At 34.8% G+C, this 9,851-nt stretch overlaps 1 pseudogene; it reads left to right on the top strand.

Annotated features, from left to right (window-relative positions):
- The first annotated feature begins 3,462 nt into the window (after positions 1 to 3,462).
- LOC122142837 lies at positions 3,463 to 5,786 on the top strand (annotated as a pseudogene).
- Positions 5,787 to 9,851: the final 4,065 nt, after the last annotated feature.

Genomic DNA, 9,851 nt, shown 5'->3' with positions numbered 1-9,851 from the left:
GTATTGCTTATGTAGAGACACTTGCACACATAGACATCAAATTCATTTAATAAATGAATAATGATGATGATGTTATTGATGATGACTATGATGATGATGATGATGATGTGTGTGTGTGTGTGTGTGTGTGTGTGTGTGTGTGTGTGTGTGTTGTACCTGTGTGTTGATTTCTGTTTTGTGCACAGCTTTCCCTGTCAAACAGATAAAAGTCAAAATATCAGGTCAGGTCGGGAAATGTTAAGAGACTGTCGGGTTCCGATGTCTTTCTCCCCTCAGGCGCAGGTGCAGCACAGCAGTGTAGCACACAGATCAGCTGCACATCACATCAAAGACAGAGAGCCAAAGAAGTGATGGCCGCTCTCCCTCCCTTTCAGTTGTGTTTGTCTTGCTGTGGAGGTGAAGCTAACTGTGCCTTGAATTTACAGCTAATTATCCAAAAGGCAAAATAGTTAATTTGTCTTGGTTAGCATCCATGACTCATGAAGCTACCATGTAAGTTGGCTAAAGTTTAGCTAAGGCATGGGAGTCTAGTAAGTTAGACTGTAGTGTGTTCTTTTACTGCATGATTCAATTTATTAAAAATAAATTTAGAATGATCACAAAATTCAAGATATGGGGGGGCAGAAATATATTTTATATATTATTTCACATAGTTAAACAGTATCGCATGAAGGCTGACGTTTTTTCCACCAAAACACAGCTTGATTACAAATGTGATTTTGATTTTATACAGCAGTTCAATAAACAAGAATGTAATATTAAGACACTTACGTTTATAGACACAATATTGACTATTTTGCTCTATTTCACCAACAAATATACAGTGCACAGCATAAATGAGTACACCCCCTCTGAATAAATATAAAAGATGTATTAACATAATGATCACTAAAATAATTATGGAAAGATGGCACAATGGAAACATATTAAACATATACTTAATAAAACAACAAAATGTAATGGCAATATTTTCTGTAAGATAAGTAATTAGCCAAATTTGTTTAAATTAATGGATTGCAGAATGAGTACACCCCTAGCGTTTAATTCAGAAAAAGGTATATATATCCTAGTACTTAGTAATGTCCTCCGAACTTAAAGTTACTGCTCTGACCCTTCTTGGCACTGAGTAATACAAGTTCATGACAATTTTCACATCTGTCCCGGTTTAACAACTCCTGACAACGCGCCTTAAATGCTCTGTGGTCTTTAATGGGGAGTTTGCTCAGCTCTTCTCTCCAGAATCCCCCACAGCTGCTCAAGAGCGTTAAGATTGAAGTGAAATACATGTCCACTGAAAGGATTATATCCACCTTCCTTTGAGATATTAATATCTTCATTGCATGCCTGAAAAATGTCCAATAATGCAGGGAAATGAGGGGGAGGGTAGCATCTTCTTTCTTCGTTTCATGTTTTTGTATTATATCAACGGACACAGTAGTGTGTGAATTCATGCCACGTTGATAAAGCACAATCCTCACACCCTTACAGCACTCATTCATCCCTACAGTATATAAATCTTTACTACCACTGAACATCAACTGTGGGTACCAAGCACTTCTCACTGTACTCCTCCTCAATAGCAACACCAGAACATGTTGAATGCTGTTTTTGGATCTGAAATGGTTTACTTGTGTCTCTTGAGACTCGAGATTAATGGATTCCCAGAAGTCCTTCTAGTTTGTGAATATGGGCCTTGGAAGAGGTTAAATGAGTGTATATTTTGCATTGCTACAGTAGGTAATTCTAGTGGTGACACAACACATGCTGTGGTACTACTTCTGCAGGCTGCGTCCATACTCTGTGAGATAAAGTGTCACTCTTTTTTCAATGGCTTGCCGGCTCCTAGGCGTCTTGCTTTTTAATCTCTTCACTGGCTCTTTTTTCTAGCAAAAAATTTAACGTCGTCAATAAATGAAAACTTAAAGTAAAGACCTGATTATTTCAGGAGCCTTATCACAAGTCACATTGTTTTTGAATGTTGGTGCACTACTTCTGCTAAATTTTCACATTTAAACCTAATAAGTTGGGGTACCATGCCTCTTGTAACATTGTCCTCTCTTTTATGCTAAAAAATAAGTCCGCTGGCAGTTCTCCTCCCAAGTGGTTTTCCACTTGCCGCCAGCATTAATGTATGTGTATGATTCAGTGAGCTATAATAACACTTTTAATTGTCAGAAATGACCTTGCCTTTTAAAAATTTTGGTTCAATAATACTTACCTGTTGATCAAAAATAGCCTTAAACCTAATACCACTTTTTTTTTAAGTTTAATTTAGTAACTTTCAGGAGGGTGTACTCATTTTTGTAACACAAAATTGTTATGACTTTGATAAGAAAATCCTATTTTCCTGAATAATTTTTGGCATTCTTCTTGGTAATTGATCAAGCAGGCTTGTCGGAACATTCCATCTCCAAATCACCGTAACATGTCTTCTAAGTAAAAGAGTAATTGCTGATTTTTTTAAGTTTTAGAGGGGCTGTACTCATTTATGCTTTGCACGTAATTCCAATTTGCGTCTCTGAGCAACATGACGCTTTTTTGTCAACTGTTTAAATGATTCGTTTCAGGCGCAATGACTCACTTATTAACATGTGACATGCTGCCCCCTACTGGCAGTTTTAATTTCACATTTAAAGTATATTCTTTTTTTTTTTCTTTTCAAATATCAGTATTATTTTAACGTTTTAAACGGTTAAATGCATTCATGTCACCAATGCATCTAAATGCCCTTCTAATGCAGCTTCTGTGTGTTTTCTCTGCATCGCAAAGTAGTATTTTTGTCAATACTGATTTTCATTTGCTCAATAACAGCCCAAATTACTTATATCAAAGAAATTTGATTGAAAAAGATGATACACACTTTTAGAAAAAAAAAAAATGTGGCTTTAAAAAGTGAAAAATGCCCATAAAAGAAAAAAAAATCAATTTAAACTTATTGGAAAACATTAACTTCTATTACTGCTACGAACTGATCACCACAGAGAATATGAAGCATATCAAAAACTTTAGGGAGTCAGCTGTCCACGTTGTCCTTACCAGCCCAATAACAAACTCCGCAAAATATGTCTAATTTCGTTAACCCGAAAAAAATATTGAGCATATTTTTTTTGAGTCAATATCGCCCACCCCTAATACAGACTATTTAACGTTTTGTTTAGAGAAAAAAGAATTAAATAAATATGGAAGTGCCCTTTTTGTCCACTACTAGAGCCCCTGCCCCCCTTTTAAATGTGTGTGCACGGCCCTGTACCCACATGAAATTGACTTTTAAAAATAAACCCACCCTCAGCAATATTTACTGGAGTAAAAAAAAGTGAAGCAAAAAGCGCAGTCTCCCCTAATTCGGGTTCTTCTACATAACTGTTACAATACGCAGTGTTTCGTGTTTTCTTACGTAAAAAAAACGCATCTTTATAGTGTTTTGGCTTAGATAAGAGGATTTCGGCCCTGTTCAACCTGTAGTACCTCCCCCTAAACATTGTTTTGGTCAAACTGTTGTTGCATTGCGGTTCCGAGAAAAAACCCGATCAGACGTCATTCGGCAATCGCCCTCTCAGGGGCTTTCCATCATGGCGTCTATGCAGGGTCGTGAGATCTTCGCTACATACTCAAGCAACTATTTTCAAATAGAACGGTATAAACTATTTTCAAACATAGCTGTGACACGTACCGGGTTTCGTCCGGTGTCCCTGCCAGTATTGATCTGAACCCAGCACAGTAAGCTGTATCATTTTGTACGCACGTTTGTTTACTTTTTGTAAGCTAACGTTCAGTCAGTCTGACAACCCAACAACACTCTGTGCTGTCACACTCACACACTGGTTTGTGGTGGTGGAAAGACGATCCTTATGAAGGGGATATGAAACAGAAATAAATGTAGCCAGAGTTTTTTCTACCGGAGCTGGTAAATAATTGTAATGGTGACTTAATCGCTAGCTATTAAGCTATCTAGCAGTGCAACTCGTTTGACTAGCTCGTTGTTAGCAAATCTGCTTGCTAGTTGCATGGTTCTGTTCTTTTCCGGACACTAGGATTCAATTAATGTGACAGTGTTTCATATTTTTAAAATCATACACGTTGTATTAAAATGGTGTATTGTAGTGCTTTAGAATGGCGTAATGAGGGCTTGTCCGGTTTTTTTACTGAGTTGTTTCTTAAATCAAAGCTATTTTCACTTTCCAGAAAGCGATTACAAAAGGAATTGTTGGCATTGCCAAAGGGATCCACCTCCTGGAATGAAACTGAATGAGAAAAGTGTGGCAGAACACAATCACTGAGTAAGTTGTCAAATGTGTAAAGTGCAAGATGGAGCAGTTGAGGCAACCTGCAATCTTTCCTTACAGTTGGCATGAAATGAAAATTCATACTTTTCCTAAATACTCTAATAGACTTTACTGTTGAACAATTTAATTCATACACAAAGTTTTATTATAGGTTTTTTTAAAAAAACAAATGTTTTGAACTCCATAATGTTTAACAATCAATATGTCATATGAAAATGGCAGAAGTGTTGAAGCATGCAGACTTTTCCAAAAATGAAATCATCTTAAACCCTGCCCTTTCAAGCCCAGGTTTATCTTCCTCCACTGTTGAGTACAAAAGTATTTCTTCGGTTTCATTTACTCAACCTTATGTCGTTACAAACCCATAAGTCTTTAATTCTTCATTGAAAACACAAATAAGAGATATTTTTAATGAACCCTGAGAGATTTCTGTCTTTTGACTAGTGACGAAGTTTATGAAAGAGATTGTAAATGTTATCTTGTTATAAGTCTAGTGGTTTTGATCCAAGTCTCCTGAAAATACATGCTCGCTTTCATTCAACACTATAAATATTGATTGACCTACATAGAGCACCTTAAAGGTTTGTTTGCTTAAACATGTTTGCATCACATGCGTGTTATTATAAACTTTTTTGAATCATCAAAATCTTGGTAGAATGGACTTTCAGTGTAGGGACAGAAATTTCCCAAGTTTTATTAAAATAGCATCAATTTTGTTTAGTCTCATGAGGTTTGGAACGGTCGGCATGAGGGTGAGTAAATGATGATTAATAATTTCGGTTAAAATAAGTCCTTTAAAAATATTAAAGTTTTGGGTACTGAATGGGTTGATTTATATTTATTTGAGTCAAAGCAGAATCATGATTGTATTCTCATAGAATACACCTGTGTGTTTGTCCAGGTGGTTTATAGATATGGAAAAAAAAAAGCTGTGCTCCAGGTACTCTCTATGGAGGAGAGAAGTTTCAGCTCCTCTTCAAAATTCAGTAGTCGCTATCCTTTTGATTCACCTCAGGGAAACTGTGAAATCTTTTATACTATGTTGGTGTTTTTTTTGTCTAAGTGTCAAAACTGATTGCTTTGTTGCTATTGTTTCTAGGTAATGGTTCACTGGGAGAGCATATACCCATCCATCCGCACGTCTATAGCAACGGTCACATCTGTTTATCTATTTTAACGGAGGACTGGTCACCAGCTCTGTCGGTGCAATCTGTTTGTTTAAGCCATTATTAGCATGCTGTCAAGCTGCAAAGAAAAGGTACATTTAACCTTTCAGTTGACCAAATTGGGAAAAGGTTAATAATTCATTAATTGCGGTTGTCTAATGAACACTGTTTTGCTTTTCAGCAACGTCCTCCAGATAACTCCTTTTATGTAAAGACATGTAATAAGAATCCAAAGAAAACTAAGTGGTGGTATCACGGTGAGTATATCCCATTATCTTCTATAGAACTACTTTTCATCCGAGTTATTTTAGTGTCAGATATTTTAGGTCTGACCTAAGTTCAATCAACTTTGTTTGCTTTGGCTCTATCTGTATGCTAAATTTCATGTCTTCATCTACTTTTCGTTTTGTTTTTCAGATGATACATGCTAGTACCTCACAATTTTGATATATAAACAGACTTTTCCAAGTAAATCAAGTACCTTTAGGATGCAGTCTTTTTGGGTTAAGACTGAACCCAGCAGACCCTGGGATGGTGATTTATGTGTGGATTAGGCGTACACTTCTGCTGACTGGAAAAAGTGCATAAACACTGCAGGAATGTAACCAAACCCAGCAAGTATATTTTGTGGGAAGCAAGAATTTTTTTATTTATTGTTGATTTATGTTGTATGTTTTGCACCGACTGTGCAATAATAACTTCAGTGTGAGTTTTGGAATAAAAGGAAAGTCAGTGCAAATCAGAAACCCAGCTACTGTGATGGATCAATCATCTAAAGCAGAGACAGATGTCTATCTTTGCCGTGCTTGGTTATGCACTGTGAATCTTCGAACAAGGCATATTTTTACAAATATTTTATGTAATATTTTTAGCTGCATATTTTAAAACCATAGTTCCCTTTTAAAACGTAAGCCATTTTAAGTTGAATATTGTAGCTGGGTGTGGTGTATAGTAGGTTATATTCTGATGAATGTCATATTTACGAATATGTACAGATTTAAGCAGGGTGTTGCTCATATGACATGATCTTAGGTTATTTGGAATTACACAGAGGCTTTATGGGTTAGGATTTAAGCACTGGTTTTATAGATAGACCCCCAACTTTGTGTAGTTAATACGAGATAACTTTAAGCATAATCACTTTATCTTTTATGTGAAGCTCTATCTAGGTATATTAAAATTGTCTGTTTTGATTTTATTGATTTATCCTACTGTGCTGGGAAAGGTTACTTTTCCATGCTGTTAGCTTTAGAAAAAAGTAAAGTTTGTCTTCATTGTTTTGTTAAAGCTTTATTTAACTTTATTTAAAAGAAATGTTCTTATTAAAGTAATATATTTTTGAAAAGCTGTCATGTATTTCAAGTAGACTACTTTATAAAATGTATATTGTGTGACTTCAGATATGAGTAATGAACTTATCCTCAAAATGGTCAGGACTCTGATTGTATACAAACAGTGTGGTTTATAGTAGTATATAAGGCAATTATGTCAATTACAAACACCAGCACTGATGCTAGTTTTGGATTGAACGCTGATCTGTCCACTAGAGGGAAGCACCAGTAATGCAAACAGATACGTAACATTCACATTCATGTTTGTTGCAGGCATATAGCAGAAAACTTCTAAGCTACTGTTCAAAAAGTTTAGGGTTAGATTATTTATGTATTTATTTTAATGCAAGGCTGTATTTATTTGTTTAAAAATACAGCAAAAACAGTAATATTGTAAAAAAATATTCAATATTAATTTTTTTTTTTTTTTTTCAGTTTTAATACATTTAAATATCTACATTTATTCCTGTGATGCAAAGCTGAATTTTCAGCATCATACTCCAGTCTTCAGTGTCACATGATGCTTCAGAAATCAGTATACTGATTTGGTGCTCAGGCAACATTTATTATTATCAATGTTAAAAACAGTAGTGCTGCTTGATTTTTTTTTTATTTTTTTTGTGTGAAAACGTGAATAGAAAGTAACAGTGTAAGTCACTTTTGACCAATTTAATGGATAATTGCTGAATTAAAGTATTAATTTCTAAAATAATAAATAAAAAAATCTCTTGAACAGTAATGTAAGTCTTGATACTATATTAAGTTTTGTTAGAACAATGATACTATTTATAAAAAATTGTATCAGAACATTTAATGCATTAACAGTATTAAGGTATTAGTATTAAGATTAAATGGTATGAAGCATAGTAATAGTAGTAACACATTTTACTATGTATTTTTGTATATTATATTCCTTTAAATGAGGAAATGCAGGCCAGTAAAAAAGAAGACTAAAGGTTATTCCAGATCATTATTTTCCTATTATTATTTAAATTGTACAGAATAAAGCTACAAGAACTTGTTAAAAGTGATCAGCAGGAGTAAACTTGTCATCAAGAATGATTCTTTTTTTATGGATTTGGAGGTGTGTATAGCTGTCTTCATGTATGTTTTTTTTTTTCAGTGAATCATCTATTCAAAACTAATAATATTGGGCCATATCTTTCAAAAAGGAATGGAATGTTTATACAGATGTGTTTATACAGTTCTATGGCTTATGAATAATACAATCATTGGAATTTACTCTTCCGTCAGACGAAAATCCACTGGAGTATGAATGCTTTAGGATCTTTCTCATGGGATATCTACTCTCTTGAAATGTGTGTGACATCATGATTATAGCAATGTAATGGCATCATCCAAATGAGCATGGTGGGAGTGGGTGTCATTTCCTGGTAAAGGGGAACAGGATTGACTGTTTATCAGTAACCTCTCAATCATGCTTGTTCGTTTTCAAAAGAGTTAACAGGCCAAATATAAACCTGTTATAGTCAGAAGTTGTAATTTGGGGGAGAGCTGTCAGCCTTTTGTGGCTCATTGTTACTGAGTTTACTAAACCAACAATAGAGTTAACAGGGCAGTGATGATGAAAGTTACAGTATTTTTTCATGATAACAAAACATAGCTGGAAATAATTTGTTTCTTAAATGACCCACTGTATGTAGGGCTAAAGAATGTAAAATAGCTCAGATATATGGATAACTTGTCAAATGTAAACTACACATCTCTCTCAAAACAATTCTTGGTGAAGCAAAATAATTGTCAGTGCATAATAACATTTACTACAGATTCCAGTGAAAGCACTTCACAAGCACCTTACAATGGCTGCTACACATCAACCAATCGTTCTTTTATGAAAGTGACATACAGCCAAGTATGGTGACCCATACCCAGAATTTGTGATCTGCATTTAACCCCTCCAACACACACACCGTGAACACACACCCGGAGCAGTCATTTTATGCTGTCATCTCTAATGAGGAATATGCTGCATACCTTTTGAGTTTGTACAAGGGGCCCTTTATTGTTTGTTGTTATTTAGGCTGAAAGTGCAGTTATCTAATCCACAGACAGGCATCACTTGTTGGCTTTTATTCACTGTTTTTGTTAGGCTGTGCCACGAGTAACACTGGCAGCTTCCTTAATAATCTGTCTGAAGATTACATAGACGTACGTACTTTTGATGATGTCAACACAAAAGTCATGGAATCATGAAAAATTGTTTCTTTCCTATCTTATAATCAGCATACTGTATATTCTTCTAATAAAAAGCAAAAGAGAGAAAGACCGAACTCATTACTGATTTGACTATCAGACAGTTGAGAGGAATCCCATTTTCCCTCTGGCCAGGAACAATCATGTGTATTTAAAATCTGTTTTATGGCATTGGAATGTGATTCGCTTATTTTCTCATTCCGAGATAAGCATGTCTGATATTTCTCTCCTGCAGTCACTGGTATTTCCGCAAGTGAGTGGGCAGTGAAAGACTGCATATCAGGCTTTACATAATGTAGTCACATACAGTTCATACAATACATTCATTTTTTTTTACGTACAATTAATAAATTACAGACAACTACAATTGTAATCAAATATTGTAATTAACTGATATACATTTAAATCAGCATTATTTCAGTTCATTTAATTCATTCTCCTATTTCAGCAATGTTTTCACCGCATTAAATTTATTTTTCTCAGCATTTGCACATTTAAAACAAGCCTCATCCTTTCCCTATGAAGCCCTATCATTCTCAAAGAACTTTTCATTCGTGTTCAGTTACATGATAATATTTTCAGATATATTTTACAGACATCTCATATCCTCACCTAACTATTAAATTTATATATTTGAAAGTAAATATACAATATATATATATATATATATAATACTTATTTTAATAGGTCAGCTTTGTGCTTTCAACTGACCTCAAAGATCATTTAATAACAAGTTACATTATCACTGAGATTAATGACGTGACATACAGCCAAGTATGATTCGTGCTCTGCATTTAACCCATCCAAAGTGCACACACACAGCAGTGAACACACACCCGGAGCAGTGGGCAGCCATT

Source organism: Cyprinus carpio, unplaced genomic scaffold (assembly GCF_018340385.1).
Source record: "Cyprinus carpio isolate SPL01 unplaced genomic scaffold, ASM1834038v1 S000000188, whole genome shotgun sequence".
NCBI classification, from domain to species: Eukaryota; Metazoa; Chordata; class Actinopteri; order Cypriniformes; family Cyprinidae; genus Cyprinus; species Cyprinus carpio.
The sequence above is the reverse complement of the archived record's forward strand: the minus strand, read 5'-3'. Positions and strand labels throughout refer to the sequence as shown.